The sequence below is a fragment of the Gouania willdenowi genome, chromosome 7 (assembly GCF_900634775.1).
Source record: "Gouania willdenowi chromosome 7, fGouWil2.1, whole genome shotgun sequence".
In the NCBI taxonomy this organism is placed as follows: domain Eukaryota; kingdom Metazoa; phylum Chordata; class Actinopteri; order Blenniiformes; family Gobiesocidae; genus Gouania; species Gouania willdenowi.
The window spans coordinates 37,034,009-37,053,905 of record NC_041050.1 but is presented as its reverse complement, the minus strand read 5'-3'; positions in this window follow the sequence as shown (position 1 = coordinate 37,053,905).

The window sequence follows — 19,897 nt, the reverse complement described above, 5'->3', positions numbered from 1 at the left end:
CATTTGCAGTCATCAAATCCTGATATGGGACCAGGACTGAGCCTTGTTTTCACTTCATGTTCTAATCAAAACAATTTCTGTCACCATTTTGTGTGTTTTTGGTGTCATTTTGTGTATTTTGTTGTCTGTTCTTTTTAATATTCAGTATATTTTTCTCTTATTTTGTGTGTTCTTGTTGTCGTTTTTGTGTGTTGTTGGTATTACTTAAATTCTTCTTTCTCAGTGTGTGTTTTTTTGGGTCCTTTTGTGTGTTATTTTTGTGTATTTTTCTGTCATTTAGTGTGTCTCTATTGGGCGGCAGTAGCTTACTCCGTGGGCACTTGGGTAGGGAACCGGAGCGTCACCGGTTTAACTCCCGGTGCAGACAAAACTGCCGCACTGCCGAGGTGCCCCTGAGCAAGGCATCGAACCCCAACACTTCTCTGCAACATTGTTGATCCCAACGTATCGACCCTGTCGTTCCTTTGGAGTAAATCAACTAAGTCGACAGTGTTTAAGTGCAAATAGGGCAAGGCACTTTCTCAAATATCCTGCACCAGGCAATAAGCTGAATTAACCGTCAGCATAGACGCAGAGCCATAAAAATATTGTCGTTTTGTGTGTTCCTTGTAATAGTATTTTTCTCTCTTAGTGTGTGCGTTTTGGGGGTCATTTTGTGTATTTTGTTGTTTGTTTATGCCATTTATTATTCAGTATATTTTTTGTTGTCGTTTTGTGAGTTGCTGGTAATATTTACTCACTAAAAATAAACATTACAAAATCCCATATTATAATGCTTTCATTTGTTAATTTTCCTCTATCTCAAGTACCCCTTGTTGTGCCATTGCACGTTTCCCAAATGGGGGTACACATAAAACAATGTTCCTTATTGAGGACCAGTTACTTAGAACTCTTTTAATTTACGTAGAGAGCTTGCAATTAAAGTCACTGCAGCCACCCTTTTAGAAAAACGTCTTCCTTTTACATTTATCATTTCAAAGTACTTTAAACACATTTTTTTAGAACAAAAGCAAACTTGCTTCTATTACATTATCCATGGATTTTGCCCTTTGCTGCTGTTTCGGGAGTGACAGCTTTATTAACAATAACAATTTTGCATATTGGAATACAACCTCCTGTTTGTCAAAAAAAACAAAAAACAAAAAAAAAAAAAATATATATATATATATATATATATATATATATATATATATATATATATATTTTTAAAGCAAGGCTTGGGTGTTGTAGTTCAGAGAAACTTTTAACAATGTTAGTCAGTTGAAAAGCAGGTGATCCAGATCATGACTTATTGCTAAATCTGTCCTTCAGGAATCAGTCTTTCCTTCAACATCTCAGAAGAACCTATTATTTTTTTTTAAAAACTTCAACATGTTCCAGTTAGAAACCAAAAGTCTTCCTCCTCTCTGAGTGAACCTGGCCATCTCTATTAATGTCAGATACACAGGGGACTGTTCATTATTTACACTGTATAAATCAAGCCCAGATAAAATTGATTAACCCCCCAAAGCACTCTGAGTTGCCCTTTAGATGTCTGCCTGCTTGGGACTAAGAGGTATTGACACACCAAGCCTCTGCTTGCTGACAAGCTTATGGCAGAAAGCCTGAAAGAATGCTAAATAATGCAGCAAGCAGGACTCTAAACAGGACATCTATTCTACATAAATGGTTTCAAAACGAACGTTCATGTTTTTATGTCAGTGGTGAAACTCCCTTTCAGCTTCTGAGCTGAAACCATAGGTAGGCAACTTCTATAACAGCAGGGGCCACAAAAATGTGTTTGTTTGATCAACGGGCCACATGATCAATATTCACATTAGCATTTAGAATAATGACTGGTCTGAGCATTAATAGAGGAAAGAACAAAGTTTTTATTTTTGTGTGTTTTTCTGTCATTCTGTGTATGTTTGTTGTTTTCTTGCTCATTGTGAAGCATTTTGTGCATTTCTGTAGTCCTTTTGTTTACTTTTCCTGTAAAATACATGTTTTTTGGAGTCACATTGTGTATTTATGCTGTGATTTTGTGTTTTTTTTTAATATTTCTGTTGTTGTATGGTTTGTTTGTTAGTACTATGGGTTTGCAGAGTAATTTTTCATTTTTTTCACGTCTTTCTGTGTCATTTTCTATACATTTTGTATATTTTTATGAGTAATTTTGTGTATTTCCATTGTTGTTTTGTTCATTTTTGGAGTTTTGTGTGTTTTTGGAGTATTTCCTGTGTTTTTCTCTTATCTGTTACTGTGTTTTCCTGCAATGTTGTAGTTGTTTGTATTGTTCATGTATTTGTGCTTTTGTTTGGTGTATTTTTGTGTGATTTTGTACTTTTAACCTATATGTTTAATTAAAAATGATGAGCATCCGTCTCTCTCTCTCTCTGATTGACAGCTGTCACATCTGCCATGTTTCCGCACCAAGGCCAGCGCAAAATCAACTCTAATTCAGCCACTCTGATCACAAAGATCACTAAACATTCAGAAAACAATAACCCACAAATCCAAAATATTTGCAAAATTTTATACCCGTGATGCCATAACTTCTCTAATGAATAAGCAGAACATTTAAATAAAATGTGTGCTTATCTTTTTATTTATCCAAAATAATGTTTTCTTTTGAATTATTTCACAGACCCCCGAGCTACGGCTCTAGGACCTGGACCCCAGTTTGAGAACCATTGTTTAAAAGAGTCCATAAACTAACCTTTGATGTAAATGTCAATAGCTGTGCAGTGAAGATGATGATCCAACTTACAGTATACAGTATGTTTTTTGTATTTTTGCTTTTACAATAAGCATGAGGGGAATAAAGTTCTGTGGGTAGCAGCTGTCGGCCATCGCTGCTGATAATATCTGCTGTGTATGAAAAGAAAAACAAGAAGATGTTGATGATGAAAATGTGTTTGTGTCATGTGTCAGGCATGTTCACATTGGTTTCCTGCATGTTTGTATTTCAAAGCAGTGTCATGTTCTTTTTTTTTTTCCTTTTCAAGTAAACCATAACCTGTCAATGTGATGATGGCTGAATAGCAAATAATTGCATAGTCATGTTATAATAAATAACAGACAAATATACTGTATGGCTGCGAGAAAACCCATGAATGCAACTCTATGTATTTTATAACAAGTGCAATGAGATAGTTCAGTGGTTTCCAAGCTTTTTTGGATCGTGACCCCATTTTCATATGTAAAAAAATTAAAAATATGGAGATTTATATTGTAATTTTGGAAAAAAAAAAAATTCAAAATGAATTTTGGTCCATATCGCCCAGCCCTAATTCATACATTTAAATAAAACGACAATGGAGGTGATCCATACAATATTTTGTATGGATCAAAGTTTTACATTATTTTTAATCGAGAAATAATTTTTGATGATGTTTGATAGACTAGGTAACAAATACAGAGTAGCTAGAATTAGTGTATAAAGTGACAAGATTCACCAGCTCAGATATTTACATACTATATTTTATTATATTTCATTTATTTTATTTTATTCCTTCTCTTTATACTGCATTTCATTTCAACTAGATTTACATTTGTACAATACAGATACAAATTTAAAAATATGTTTTCAATCAGTAATTACGTTTATCAATTACTAGACATTTCAGGCGACCCCACATGTGGTCACGACCCCAAGGTTGAAAAACACTGAGAGCTTGTTGTGTTTGGTGCTAAACAAATAAAGTCTATTGATGTTTTTTTTGTAAAAGGCAGATTTTTAGTTCTAAATGTCGCATTAATTTCTTTGAATGAAATGGCAGCGACTTCTCTGAGTCATTATTAAATGGAGCAATAGTTCCGTCACATGAAAAAGAGTGTGTGATCAAACCTCACAACCCTTTCAGACCTTTCTACGCCTCATGTGGATCAATGTCTGCTCTGTAACTCAGCTTCTTCTTTCCTCCTCTTCACACCCCTTAAATTTATTGGTCGTTTTACAAATGTCACCTCTGTGCCCGTTCTGCTTCTGCAACATCAAACACCTTTTAGCTGGATATCACAATTGAATTTTAGTCTTAAAAAGGTATTTTTTTTCCATTACCTGTAGTGAAAATGTGTACAACAAAAAATGTGTTTAATGCACTACTAATAAACAAAATATGAGCACCTTTTTGTTTTTCAAAAAAACACATTAAAATGACATTTTAGAAGGATTTTATACCTTGGAGCATAAACTATTGAGAGTCTGCATTTTGATCAGGATATGACTCACTTTCATTGATCGGCCCAGCCTGACGCTTTACATAAATAGTGCATTGTGGGAGGTAGAGGCCTAACAGGTGTGTTTACATTGTGGGAAGTGTAGTTTTTCTGTTAGCTCTTGACGCTAAGCAGCTGTGTGTATTCACCACTCATTCAGTGATAAAAGTGCAGCATCCAGGTTGTACGTTAGGGGAGGATTAAATATCACCTTTCTCACCAACTTCCTGCTTGTGAGCATCTCCGGCTCCCAGTCAGCAGGCAGACAAAGAGCTGTTATTAGTAGCAGAAACGAGCCATGGCTGAGTAGTTAGGTGTTGGAAGTGCAAAGAATATGGCGAGCGACTGTGATGAAAGCTGCGTGAAAGGATATCTGGTCATTGGCGGGAGGAGCTGCACCTGATGGCGCCCTAATGATCAGGTAATAAAATTTAATTCAATTCAATTCAACTTAATTTATGTAGCTCAAATTACAACAAAGTCATCTCAAAGAAGTAAGAAAGAAAGAACCCAACAAGATCCACATGAACAAGTATTTAACAACAGTAGAAAAAACTCCCTCTTATATACAGAAATAAATCTCCAGTGGAACCAGGTTCAGAGGTGGCAGCCATCTGCTTTGACTGGTTGGGGTTAGTAGACAGAAGGGCAAACAGAATACAATAGAAGGATAAACCATCAGAGTGTTCCAGACTAGTTGAGCCGTGAACCAATGATTAGGTTCACATTAAACGTCTTACGGACGTCTTAAGAGTTCATCATTTAGCCACAAGGAAAAAGGAGGAAACAATCTCGTGGGGGTGTGGTTAGTGCCATGACACTCGCCCATAGTATCCCCTGGAAGCAGAAACGTAGTAGTGCTCTGAACAAGTACGTTTACGAGCTGCATTGAGATTTTCTGTGAAGAAATCCTGTCGGGACCGCGTAGCATTTTAGATGCATCTTTGGCTTCACGCCGATTAGCTTAGCCGTACATCCTCCTCATAGCAGCTCGACTTGAAGCGGTCCTCGCATATCACCAAATTTCATTTTAAGCGTATGTCTCGTACCGTTATTATGGAGCCAACGTCTGGATACCTCTGACTGAGTGTCGTTATTTGGCTTAGAGGTGCAAAAGAAGCATTTATGTGGGCTTTTTTCTCTTGTTGTTGTAGCAACCATTAGCTTTACACTCCGCCATTGTTCAGAAACTGCACCAATGGAACACTATTGCCTAGCAACAGCTAACACAAATCAACGAAAGTGCATCATCCATATCCATAGCAACTCTCCATATTTTTTTTTTTTTTTTTTTTTTTTTTTTTATGTTATGCCCCAAGGTATACAATCTTTCTAGAAATAGCTTTTAATGTGTTTTTTTTAATTGTTATAACAAGGTTATTTTGTTTATTGGTAATTCATTAAACACATTTATTGCTATATACATTTTCACTACAGGTACCCTTTAATGTTTGTTTAATAATTTTGTTTGGATTTTTTCATTCATTATTTAAATAAATGTTTTTTGTTCTGGATAAACTATTTACCTTGAATTTGCCTCAAAATCATCCTTTTGTGAAATTAAAGTTCTGGTTCAGGTCTCTCAGTTTTCTCTCAGTGCTGAAATGTGGGTTTAAGTCTTGTTGTTGGGCTCAGTAACTCATCAGTCTCTCCCTGCGCTGTGGTAGAATGGCACCCTATTGAGGAGAGTTAACTCAAACACGCTATTAGATTAATGGGAATTAAACGCCAGGTTTCAAATATCCCATCTGTGCTTTGCTTTAGAAGTGGATATAGTATGCAGTTTGATTGTCAACTTGAACGATTACTATAAGTTTAATCTTTTAGAATTCTCTTCCCCCCAAATGAGTATAGGCTGAATTTGCTGTAGATGTTCAGGGTTCAGGTGAGGCAGTTCAACTTGTATCCTCTACTTAGCAGAAATCAGAAGTCTAAAATGTGACAACCCTCCTTGTAATTTAGCCTGGAGGTCAAACGTTTTGCCGTTTATTCATGGTCGAGAGACATAAGCTGTGTTTGAAATCACATACTAACCTACTACACACTCAATGCGTATATACTGTCTACTACATACGATAAGTATGGTTAGGATGATGATGCATTTGGAACCTACAATGAGAAAACAATGAATCACACTGAGGCTACATATCTCTGTTTATTCTCCACCTGTGAAAGTTCTGAAAATGTAACATTTTAAGTGAGAAAGTGACCAAGTAGAATATTAACATGTGCTCATTTGATCCATAAAACTCACAGAATATTTGGAAACCCTCCATTGTGCTTCTACCTAAACTTCCTGTTAACTTCAAAACAAGAGCCCTATTTACAAAAATGTTAAAAACTAATGGAAGACAAGAAGATATGCTTTTGTTTTGAAAAGGGGATGTTTAATTTTTAGCTTAAAGCTTGTCCCAGGAGGATTTTACATTTCCCTCAATGCATACCCAATATTTCCATACTATCTAATAGTGTTGTAGTAGTCGAGACCAAATTTTAAAGGTCTCGGTCTCCTCTTGGACTCGGAAGCATTTTGACTTGGTCTTGTCTCGGGACTCGGGCTGCCCGGACTTGGGATTTTCCCTCAAGACCGTTCGAGACCAGCACTAATTTCTGCTATTTTTAAACTTTTTTATAATGTGCGTGTGTGTGTGTGTGTGTGTGTGTGTGTGTGTGTGTGTGTGTGTGTGTGTGTGTGTGTGTGTGTGTGTGTGTGGCTACAGTTTCAGTTTGGACCGCTGAGGGAGATAGAAACTAATCACCGGTAAAAATCCCAGTCAGACTCTGGAAAACAGTCACCAGGAATAAGTATTTGCTCCCTGGTAAATATAGTAGCTCTAACAACAGGTAATATTACAGCCTGTACCTGCTGGGTCCTAGTGCCTGCCAGCTGTGAAGCCTGTTCCGTTTACCGAGTTCCGTGTGTGTTTAATAAGTTTGTGTGTGTCCATGTGAAAGTCTGCATGTTTATGCCTCTGTCCATCCACTCTTTTCATTTTATCTATGTCTTTTAAGGCTTTTATTACATAGTGTAATAGAAGTTTAGTTTTTTCTTGAATTTAGTTGCTAAAAATTCAAGAACATTTTTTCAGGTTTAAAATGATGTATGAGCAGACAGTACATCCCTAAAATGTGGTTCTTTATTCAAATGAAAGATAAAAAAAAAAAAACCCTTCAACAAAGTCTGTTTAATGTAATGTATTAAGGAGTTTGGATATTAATATATAACAGAATAGTCACTAAAATGATTGCCATCCTTTTCCCCAGCAGGTTTTGCAAATAAAGAATAATCCCTTATGTTCTCTGTCAATCCTCATCCTATCATGTTACCTGGTGATGAGATGAGGTTTGAAATAGCACTCAAAAACCTTTTTATTATTAGAAGAGATGTACGCAAAATCTCACCGCTCATATAACATTTATACATACATGTTTGCAATATAAAGAAATTCCATTTGCATGATTTATTTATTCAGTCGTGAATTATGTTCTCTCATTAGCCAAAAGAATGAACAAGGGAGCTAAAGATGGAAAAGCAGCAATGCTGAAAGCTTACAGTAATAATGTAGATTCAATTCAATTTAATTCAACATTATTCATATTGTGCCAATTACAGCAATGGTTAATGCAACCTGAGATCAGTTGACGCTAACGGGAGCTAGCTAAGCTAACTTTTAGACATGGTAAGAAAAAAAACAAAAAAACAATGCTCTTCCTTATTTAGTTAGCACAGCTAACATGTTCTATAAGTCATCACTTTACACCAGCCAAAATCAATTTTACTAGTCACCTCCACTTGAAATATTGATCGGCCATTTATTAATTTGTTTATTGTTTTATTTAAACAATGTTGCTACAGCCATTAGGTAAGGATTCTTAAGTGTTCATTTCATTGAGATCACTGAAGGTGGAATCTTATATGCATTTTCTTGATTGATTATTATTATTATTTATTTATTTTTGTCTGTGCACTTAGAGATGATGTATTGTTGGACTTGGCGCTACATAAATAAAGCTGAATTGAATTGAATTTCAGTGTTTAATGTAGCCAATAGGCAGTGGTGTCCTAAAGCTTAGAGAAGCTTGGTGCTAGCGGCAAATAACTGAAATATAATTGCAACATTTTTGTTGTCTTTTTTAATGGATTCACCTCAGAGATATATGCGCATCAATACGATTGGCTGGACTAAAGGAAACATGTGTTTCTAACATGTTTTTCTGACACATTTTACCTTTAGGGTCAATTTGACCCCAGGGATATTTGCCTCCAGAAAACTGTTGACCACGTTTTTGTGTCAGGCACTTTGTTTATTTGTTGAATACATAAATAAAATCTTGATAATCAAACCTTGAACTGTTCTCTAGCGCCACCATCAGGACAAACTTTGAAATTAGAATTAGTTTATCTTTCATCAAAATCTTCTCAAATTTAATGACCACAAGAGTAGGAACCTTATTAGTTGTGGTGATTATAACCTTAATAATAACCTTAATAATAATAATAATAATAATAATAATAATAATAATAGATTTCATTTATAATGCACTTTTCATTCCAAGGACTCTCAAAGTGCTACATTTAAAAACACAATAAAACTATACAAGTTGTAACACTTAAAAGCTTTCCTAAATAAATATGTCTTAAATTGAGCTTTAAATGAGTCCAGACTTGGCACTACTCTGAGCTCTACAGGGAGGCTATTCCAGAGCCGGGGTGCAACTGAACAAAAGGCTCTATCCCCCATGGTTTGGAGAGCTTAGTGGAGGGGACCTGGAGGAGCCGGCCGCTGGAAGATATCAGGGTGCGGGTGGGGCTTTGGAGAGGGATGAGTCCTTGTAGGTATGATGGACCATGGCTGCTGATACATTTATGGGTGAGAAGGAGAGTTTTTTATTGAATATAGAAGGGGTATCTTGAAAATTTTTAACCCAAATCTTTTCTAATTTGGGGTGCACACTCACACACAGTGAACAATATTCATTGATGTTAGTGACCCCCCCCCCCCCCCCCCCCCCTCTCAAAAACCTATTTATTTACCTATTTTTATCTCCTTTTTTGCGACATATTTGAGGTAATTCACTATAAAGTTTCAGACACATTCTCCTCTACGTCACTTTCACTGTGAAAGAGCTGTTCCAAAACCTCATTGACAGTAAACCTTTTCAATAGAGACAGAAAGCGTCAGATTGCAAAACACAGATAGAGAAATTGTACACAGCTAAAACAGAGGAACACCAATGTGTGCAATATGTGTTCAGCACATTTAAAAAAAGATATATTTTATGCTTAATCAAATGTACCCATCAAATTAGGAAAAGTCATGAAATATGAACCAAAAAAAAAGAGTATTAAAGAATGATAAACATTGAATGGGGTCAAATTGACCCCAAAGACAATGGGAGTGTCAATTAAGAATATTGTATTGTTTAAAAAATGATATATATCAGTGAAAAGCACTTTTAAAACTACTTTTCACACCACTTACCTTTACTAAAGGTGACGAGGAGAAAAATGACAATTATTTTTCATTACCAGGCACATCATGGCCTTAAAAAGTTTGTTGCTGTACTGTTCCTAATTTGTAACTCAGATAGTGAGAGCCTCACTGGCCCTTTGGATCTTTGAATTACTGTTTTGTTTACTATCTGAAAGCTTTCTGATTATGAGCATGAATATGAAATGAAGCAGAGTACAGACAGAAGGCTCTATTTGCATCGGTACTTAGAGTATAAATGGTCTCAGCCTGTCGCCTCCACACAGCCATTGTTTGGAGGATATTTAGTCTTCACTTCTTATTCTCCACCACAACAATATGGATTGCAGAGGAACAAACAGTATCAAGAGAAAATCAATGAAGGCACTTAAAAACACGTCCTCTGACTTTGAGGCTGTGTTCCCAGTGCGGCTAAAAGAAGCACCTGATAATATTTTAAAAATAAAGAAAACAATGGAGAAAAAGCACGTGTTAAATTGTCAAAAGCAGCACTCAAGGAACTTTAAATTGGGCCTCGGCCGTGCTTTTATGCAGGTAAGTTCAGGGATTTTGTTGTAAACTTACTTAAAGGAAAACAGTCTTTGCTCCGAGCTGCAGAGCGGTTTTGATGACGTGATCTTAATTTCAAGAAACATAATCCTATGCCAAGCACTTTCTAATGCCTCTGTGGGTGCACTTCATGGTTTTGTTTCTTAGTTGCAAGTCTTTTTTTTTTTTTTAAGGAGAAACGCCGTTACTGCACTGAAGTGACACTAAGTTTTTGTATATCTGCAACATGAGATTAGATGTAATATACAATGTTTTAAAAAGCTCAGGGAGGTCCCAGTTTGCTACAAGAGCCTGTTACAACACTAAAAAGTAAAGGTATCATGTTAAGCAGGGTGCTTCTTTGAAATATGTGCACAATTAAAATGTTTTTCCTGTTTATTTTTGTGGTGTTTTTTGTTCTATTCTTGTGCTTAAGGTGATGCTGCTGTGTGATGTGTTTCAAGTAGTGCTGAACGATATGAACAAAAAAACAATGTATCAATATTTCTGAACAAAATAGGGTTATATCCTATGATTTTTTTTCCTGAATTGGCTTTTGCCAGAAGATTCTGGATCACAGTCACTGGTGCAAAATGTCACATGTACGGTGTACATTTTAGGACATCCTCGGGTCTCAGAGTAAGGTATCAGTTATCATTTATCAGACCAAACGGACTCATGACTCAGCAAAACCTCCGTCAGACAAAAAGGCCTCACTTGTCAAACCAAACGGCATCAAATAAAACGGCCTCAGGCTTTAAAATAAAAGTCATCAGACTCCTCAGACTTGAGGCAGTAAAACACGACATGGCCTTTTATTTTGAAAGAACTGGAAGTTACACCTGGAGAAGTATATTGAAAAGTTGTTGTTTCCTTTTATTTTTCAAAAATTAAGATATATGAACATATTGTTTGATTAATAAATACATAGTTAAATGAAACATGGATATCTTTTTTTTTTTGCAGAGAACAGTTTTTGTGCAAAGAAAAAAGTGGAAGTAACATAACTTGTAACTTATAGTATAGTATTTTAGCATAACATAACTTTAAGATGAAGCTACTATACTATATAGTGTCTCACAAATACAGAGTAGCTCAGATTAGTGACAAGTTGTGCCAGCTCAGATATTATTATTATTATTATTATTATTATTATTATTATTATTATTATTATTATTATTATTATTATTATTAATTTGAAGAAAAATAATCTAAATTCTGTATTTTTATTTATTTTATTTTTTTATCAATTACTTGACATTTCAGGTGACCCGATTTAAACTCCAGGCCTGACCCCAAAGTTAAAAAAACACTGTACCATATTGTGTTTTCGACATTAAAATTTCAATATTAGTTTTTTATCCTGATATATCTTAAATCTTGATTTATTGCACATGTTTCAAGATATCTTTACTTGCACATATTTAGTTAAGATCAAACTCATATGGGTAGCTTTTTTTTTCTTTTTTTACAAAGCATTACATATTTTTATTATCATGATTAATGTTAATAGTTTTTACAATGACATCACAATTTTAGGAACTACAAGAGAGAGCAAACATAATTCTAAAATCACTCTCAATTTAACGAATTATACTTCTAATATGAAATATTTCTCTCCGTGAGCTCTGACTACCTAACACAGGGGTGTCAAACTCATTTTAGTTCAGGGGCCAAATACGAAGTAGTTTGAAAACGAACAATTTCAATTTCCATGTCCCCAAGTTTGCACTTAACGTGATGTATAAATGATACATGAAGTTTGTAACGTGCTGACATTTTCCAGGCAATATGTGAACCTGCAGGATTTTCTCTTTTAAATTTCATTGATTTCGAGACCAATTTTTATTTAATTTGGCAAAATTATTTGAAATAATTTCTGAAAAATTTCACTGGGAAAATTGCAATCCTCCAAATAATGTGACGTTTCATTGAATGTGTCTATTTAGAAGGGCTGAGGTATGTAAAACTGAATTATTTGGTAATTTAGACAATAATTTATGTTTCTTCTGCCTTTTTAACTTTCTCCTGCGTGCCAAACTGGGTGGTCTAAATGGCCAGATTTGGCCCCCTGGCCTTGAGTTTGACACATGAAGAAAATAGTGCTTTATTTATACTGCATGTCCTACAGTAGCTAATGAAATGAAGGACTCTGTGGCTAGATTGCAATAGAAACAATACTCTGTGGATCTGCTCAATGGCAGAAAACCTCCCAACGTGCAATGTGAGGACGGCAGTGAGTCCTCGCTAAGCATGACACAGTATATGGTCATGGAACATATGCCGCGTATTGCCCACAAGGGCGTTCTGGAAGGGAAGATAGATGACATGGGCTCTAAACACAATATAGTGTAAGAATACTTAAGGTTCTAGTGATGGACTAAGCAGTGGTGCCATCCATCACCCAGGCTCTTAGTTACAGAAACCCTCTGTACACGCAACTTTAACTCATAATCTGTGGAGCCAATAGACGCTCAATAACACAATAAGAAAATGACTTTGTTTGACGAGGTAGGTTATCGTTATTATTAGGGCTGTAACAATTTGTTTTTGCAACAATTCGAATCGAATCGCGTTTTGTTGCTGCTGATTCGATTCAAGGACAATATTAATTCATTTAGAATGATTAGATACGAAATGATTCAGTAACTTTTTAGCCCAAATAATAAATCAACCAGTGTGAGTGAAAAAAATACCTGAATAATGGACAGTACAGGTAAGGTTTCATAGATTCATGATATTTCTTGTAAGGGAATCATCTATAAATTAATTATGGACATAAACAAACAAGTAAACAGCCTTTTATGATAAATGTATTCACTTTTTATTTGAATAAAGTCCAACCAACACTTCAGTTTAAATTATCAGGACGTTAACTTTTCTCCTCTCACCGGTTCAGGTTAAATGAGCAGTGGTTGAACCTGATACTTTTCCTTTTAACATGATGGTTATCATGAGGCTTTCTGCAGAGCTAATGCTAACGTGCTAACGCTACATGTGCTGCTGCTGAAGGTCCTGGTGGTGGACGGTGGACACAGTGAGCGACTCCTTTACTCTACGTCTGTGTTAAAGCCAAAGTGTTTCACACACTGGACCCAACGGTGGATTATTGATCAACCATTGAGGGCTTCTCCGTATCGAGTACCCTTTAAAACATTTTTAGATTGATTAATGTCATCAGGAAGGCCAACTTGCCGAGCACAGATCGATGTCGTTGGATCGTAGGAATTTAAATTGATTCATAAATTTAATGCAGTGCTTCTCAAATGGGGGTACACAATGGCACTACATGGGGGTACTAGAGAGAGAGAGAGAGAGAGAGAGAGAGAGAGATGACTGAATAAATTTATTCAGAGGCACTGAATACTGTTTCCTTCCACAAAATGGGATTTTACAAACTTTCTCATTCCATCATTATGCTCCATAGTTGTTTTCTCATAGTATTCCAAACATAATGTTGTAGTTGGACAAAAGGGGGGTGATTGGATTCAGAAATAAGAGAATGGGGTACTTGAGCCCTAAAAGTTTGAGAACCACTGGTTTAATGCAGTTTTAATCAAATGGAGGTACACGGTGGCACTACAGGGGGTACTAGAGAGAGAGAGAGAGAGAGATTTTTGATTGTTCAACTCACATTTATTGACAGATCGGTGCTAAAACAATACAAGCACGCTCAAATTATAACTGTACCAAAAATTAATTCTCCCCTACTCACTGAACACAGCACACATTTCAGCGACCACCATTATTCAAACTCTTGCAGGTTGTCACATGACTTAAAATAAAAAAAAAATCAGTCTTTAATCTTACTCTGATCATTCTCTTAAAAATAATGACCACATCATCATCTCCACATCCATTGACTTTATTCCTCCTACTGGCATACATGGCCATTTTGCCCTGTCCCTGCAAGAAGTTCATCAACCGGCACGCGACTTTCCTTCTTTTTACCTGTCTGATCCCTAGAATAAACAAATGTGTGCCAAAAGTGAGGCCAAACCACAAACAAATCTGGGACATCAAACGAAAAAAGCAGCAAGCCGAGTACACTGAATGAAACAATGAAGAACTGTTTCTCTGTGGGAGCAGAAAAGGCACAGATTAGACTAGACACATGGGGTTAAGAACTGACACAACAGAGATGACTGCAACCGTACCATGCAGAATTCACCACTGCAGGTCCCCTCCCCTTTTTATCAGTGGAGGTTTGTCCAGAGTACTCAGGGCTAAGCGTGATCTGATCTCCAAGGGGTATCCGTTCGATCGCTTAGTTTTACCTGGTTTAAAACTTAAAACATAGTCCCTCAGTCTAAAGAGCTCCCCGTGATGTTTCATTTTTCATTTCATTAACGCACACTCTGGGAAGGTATCTGTGGGGTCTGGCACACTCAGACTCATACTGTGACCTGCAAGGAGCCGTAGCTCCACAAGTTGGCCTTTGACTTGGTCGAGGAAATGGTCGACAGTCCTGACCGACCTGATTCCGATCCTCAAGGAGAGGACCAGCAAAATCCACAAAGTCTGAGAGAGAGAGAGAGAGAGAGAGAGAGAGAGAGAGAGAGAGAGAGAGTGGAAAATTAACAAATAAAGAGTCAGTCTTGGTCCCACCCCAGGTGTGACATGACCGAAAATGATAAAAACAATAGCAATAAATCAGTTTTTTTCAACCTTGGGGTCAGGATTATTTATTTTTATTTTTATTAAAGGGAGAGAGGAGGATTTTCCCAAAGTTTAGAAAAGAAAATGCCCTCTCCACTTTTTGAAAAAATGTCCATGCTCAACACTACCTGCTCCCAAGAGGGAACGCCTATTAAACGTGTGCGAGAGAGCGAGCACGAGCCCAGTTTTTCAGTTTCCAAGTTGGTGTTGGCATCGCTCATACAAGCTTACTTTCCAAAAGAACATTTACACTTTTCCCACTCTGTCAGACTCGCCACTGGTAAGTGAGAAGTGCGCATGCGCAGTAAACAAAAACTAGCTATAGGGACGAGCACGTACGACGTAAACATATCACCAGAATGATTGAGAATTAGGACGACCAATAGTCTTGATATCCACCAAGAATATGAAGCCAAAAAACATCCTTCACAACATCTGTAAAACAACTGTATTTCTATACTTTCAGTTTGTGAAATATAAATGTAGTTTAACTAAAATGCAGTAAAAATATATATCTGAGCTCAAACGTGATCTAGTTCTTTTAAAAAAATGTCTTTGGGGGCTCCAGAAATTATTGATATCAAAATGGGGTGACGATTCAAAAAGGGTGAGAACCACTGCACTAAAGACTGTTTCTTTCCACTTATTTACAAAATGAGACTTTTTTAAATGTGTGTTATCACTCATTCATTCCATCATTATGCTTTTTAGTTGTTTTTAAATAGTTTTTTAAGCAAATTGTTGTAATTGGACAAAGGGGGTACTTGGATTCAAAAATAAGAGAAAGAGGGTACTTGATCCAAAAAAGTTTGAGAACCACCCACTGATCTAATGAATGAATGGTTCCACCCTTAGTTATTATTCATCCAGTGGAGGATGTAAGCTGGTAACCCAGGCACCAGTGTTGTCTTTTGCTGAAATTCCTAACTTCAGCGTTTTTGGACACACCTTTCATAACCACCTATCCCTCTGTGGTACACAGGAAATAAATGTATTTTCATCCTTGAACAGAAACAGAAAGTCTTGAACCCCTAAAGAACTGCAGAGGACTTCAGCTCAACAAAACCTATTACAACACACTCCTTAATGTAGTCATCCTCAATTGTCGAGTTACTTTGAAGCCCGACTGACCTCCTCACTGTACTTAGCAGAAGGAGGGAGACAAAAAAAGACGTGCATCTTTTTAAAGACCCACCATGATAGCTTGGAAGGCAGATGGGCGAGTAGAGGAGTGGAAATGAACGGAATCTGATTGGGTGGAAAATGGAAAAAAGCCGAGAAGGACAATTAAATGAGGGAGAGATGCAAAAGGGGTTGCTGTGCAGGCGGGAGAGGAAAGATGAAAACACAATGAAAATGCTACATTAGCACTTTCTGTGCTGCTGGTGGAGGTCGTGGCCATAATCATTTGCTAGTATAATGGAAGTAAGAAGTCGACGAGAGCTAATGCATGCTGTCAGAGGAAATTAAAGAGAGGGAAGCCATTTTTGAATATAATACCCCTCTGTACCCACCCCCTTTTTCATGTCTCCTCTTGAATGATAGTCCTCTAAATGTTGCTCTACATTTAGATGTAATCAGGCCTGTCTTATCAGAGAAGATGAAAGAGCCCTCTATTCTTGGGTTCATTCCATTTATACCCTGCAAATGACATGGCCACTTAATTTATCAGTGTAAGTATCTCAGCCCCACCATGGAGAGAGTGCAGTATCCAAAACTAGTAGTAAGAATGGTCTCCATAAGTCCAGAAAATACAAGTTAGATGAATAATGCATCAGGTTGTGGTGATCTGAGGCTAATGCAGCAGCACTAATGACCTTTCAGACGATATTGACAAATGCTTCTTCTTTTGGCAAATGTTTCCTTTTTGTGGCATTAAATCAAGTTCAGTTTGAAGCCAAATAATGTGTGGTGTGATAAGTGCTAATTATTAATATCATAAGTTAAACAGAGAATCAAATGAAGGAACAAATAAATCAGCGTAAGTGTGTGAGAGAGCAGGCTCAAAGACAACTTTGATAAAAGGTTGATTACAGTTGGTCAAAGTCTCTGATGACAATGAGCAGAAAATCTCTATTTAACCTTTGATGTGTGGGTAATTACTATGTCTGCAAAATCTATTCAGTTGTTACTGAAATCCAAACGATCATAATAGCCTTCAACAATTTTATCATAATCTGTAGATTTGAGGTGTTGTGGTTTATTTCATTACAAGTTTTGACTTTTATCCTCTGTCATAACCCGGCTTGAAAGGTCACAGATACAAGAAAGAGAGAGAAGACCATGGCAAGAACATTCAAGAAGACTTTATTGGTCTGGATTACAGCAAATTAACTTCAATTCCATCAAAGTAAACCAAATTGTGCCGATTTAGACAGAATTAAACCAAATTCCATTATTTAAACCAGATTAGGCCAAATTAAACCAAATTAGATCAAATTAGGACACATTGGACAACATTCTGAGTGTGTATATCAGTAGAGTCAGTAGTGTAAAATGTGCATCAGTGAAGATAATGAGGGTGTGAGGGTATTGTAAAGTGTAAACAAAGCTAAAGCTTAATCTAACCTAACATATCTAAACTAAACCAAGGTTTCCACCATTAAGCGTTACTGTTCCTACAGTTGGGAGGTAGATACAGTTGGTGAAGTAGACAGAACCTATGCCCAAATGTGGCATCTCTCGTCTGATGGCATGGGTGGACTGGCCATCTGGTGTACCAGGCATCGTCCCGGTGGGCCATCGACCCAGAGTGGACCGGTTTGGTCCACTAGGTTTTTTATTTTTTTTTTAAACTAGCAAGTGGAGGCAGTCAGGTGGCCAAAAATGGTCCAAAAGGGGCAAAAACAAAAAAACATGGCAAGAAAAAAGTGAATCATGACAAAAATGGGCCAAAAGCAATCAAGAGTGATAAAAACATGTGCAAAGAAAGAGGAACCGTGTTGTATGTAATGGCACTTAAACGTGCAAAATGTGCCAAATAATAGTGAAAAAGGCCAAAAATGTGAAACAAAAAGAGGCGAAAGTTAGTTTATTTGGATGAAAAGTGGCCAAAAAAAAAGAAAGAAATGACAAAAATTCGACAAAAGTGTCAAAATAAACTTGCAAAAATAGACAAATAATATGAACAAGGTGATATTTATTGACACAAGGTATATAAAGTCTGAAAAAAGTGTCAGAACTTTTTTAAAAGGGGCAAAAAATGGAAAAAAGGAAGTGGCAAAATGGCAAAACAAAAAAGGTAAAAAGGGGTTAAAAAGTTTCCCTCTTTTAATTAAGACATAAAGAGTCACATGTTGAGCTTGTTTTTTTTTTTTTTTATCTTCATCAAATGTAAATCTAATGGCAGCTTGTGTTTTCCTAAAATAGTCTACCTTTATTTAAAGATCTGGTGAGGAGTGTATTTTTAAAGTCGTCAGAAGTGTGTCTGAGGCACATCTACAGTAAGTGTGTTTATGTTATAGCAACAGTGCTGCAATATTTATGTTAATGTCCTCTCTCAAAATAAGCTCTGTGTGTTTTAAAATAAATATACAATGATGCAGTATGTGTTAATATTTCTGCATCACTAATTACATAAAGTGCCTAGTCTGTCTCTGCTGCTGGATGATAAGGTTTTAGCCCTCGAATTTGTAATAATACGTGAAAAACAGCTGCACTGACAGTTTCATCAACTTTAAGTCTAATTAATGGTGCTAAATTGTTTTCATGAAGCCGTCTATCAACTACTTATTTCTGTATTTAAATTATTGTTGGATCTTTACCCTAGAAAGAAAAAAGCAGATGTATTTTACTGTGCATGGACAAATTAAGAAAGGTACTTTATTTTTCTTATTAGCTTATCAATTTATCTACAATTTGACACCTATTGATAATCATCCTTTTTTTTTGTCTTTGGATTTTAAAAACAAAAAAAAAGTATTTGGATTAAAACTGCTGCTTACCTTGTATTCCCAAGATGCAATTGTATGCTTTGATTAAAGGAAACTAGTTGAAAAATCTAACTGAAGAGAGTTCCTAGCCCTCCTGTTATCCCCGGGGTCATTTTGACCCCATTCAATGTTGAGATGACTTTATTTATTTATTTTTGCGTTGTATTCATTGACTTAATTTAATGAGTACAATTGATTGAACGCAAAATGATTTTGATGATATTTTTTTTCAATGTGCTGAACACATATATTGCACGCATTGGTGTTCCAATCTGTTCTAGCTGTGGGAAACTTGTCTGTCTGTGTGTATTACAATCTGCCCACTCTCTGTCTCTCTTGCAGATGTCCTCAAGAATTGAGTTTTACTGTCAATATGGTTTTGGAACAGCTCTTTCACAGTGAAAATGATGTAGAAGAGAATGTGTCTGAACTTTTAGTGAAAAACCCCCAAATGTGGTTGCAAAAAGGGGATAAAAATAAGTAAATCAATATGTTTATAAGAAGAAGGGGGGGGGGGGGGCACCAACATCAATTAATATGGTTGTGCACCCCAAATTAGAAAATATTTGGATGAAAACTATTCAAGATAAATGAATGCTAATTTAAAAGTTTGTCCTGATGGTGGCGCTTGAGAACAGGTCAAGATTTTATTATCAAGGGCTTATTTATGTATTCAATAAATAAACAAAGTGCCTGATACTAAAACCCTGTCAACAATTTTTTAAAAAATCATTTTCTGGAGTCAAATATCCCTGGGGTCAGATTGACCTCAAGGATAAAATGTGTTAATAATATTTGAGGATAATATGAGGGTTAAACATAACATAATTTCCCAATTACTTAAAGGTCCCATATCATGCTATTTTTGTTTACCCATCTCCATTTGTTCTTTTTTGTCTCTGAAAAGTCACTTTCTGAGCAACTCTACTCAAACAGGCTGATTTGCGGCCTACTTATGCATATTCATGAGTGGGCGTATTTATAGACGGATCACTGACTTCCTCCTACCCTCACAGTGACGTAGGGCCAGAGGACCGCTCGCCCTACGCCCACCTACTCCGTAGCCGAGCTCATGCTGCTTTATAA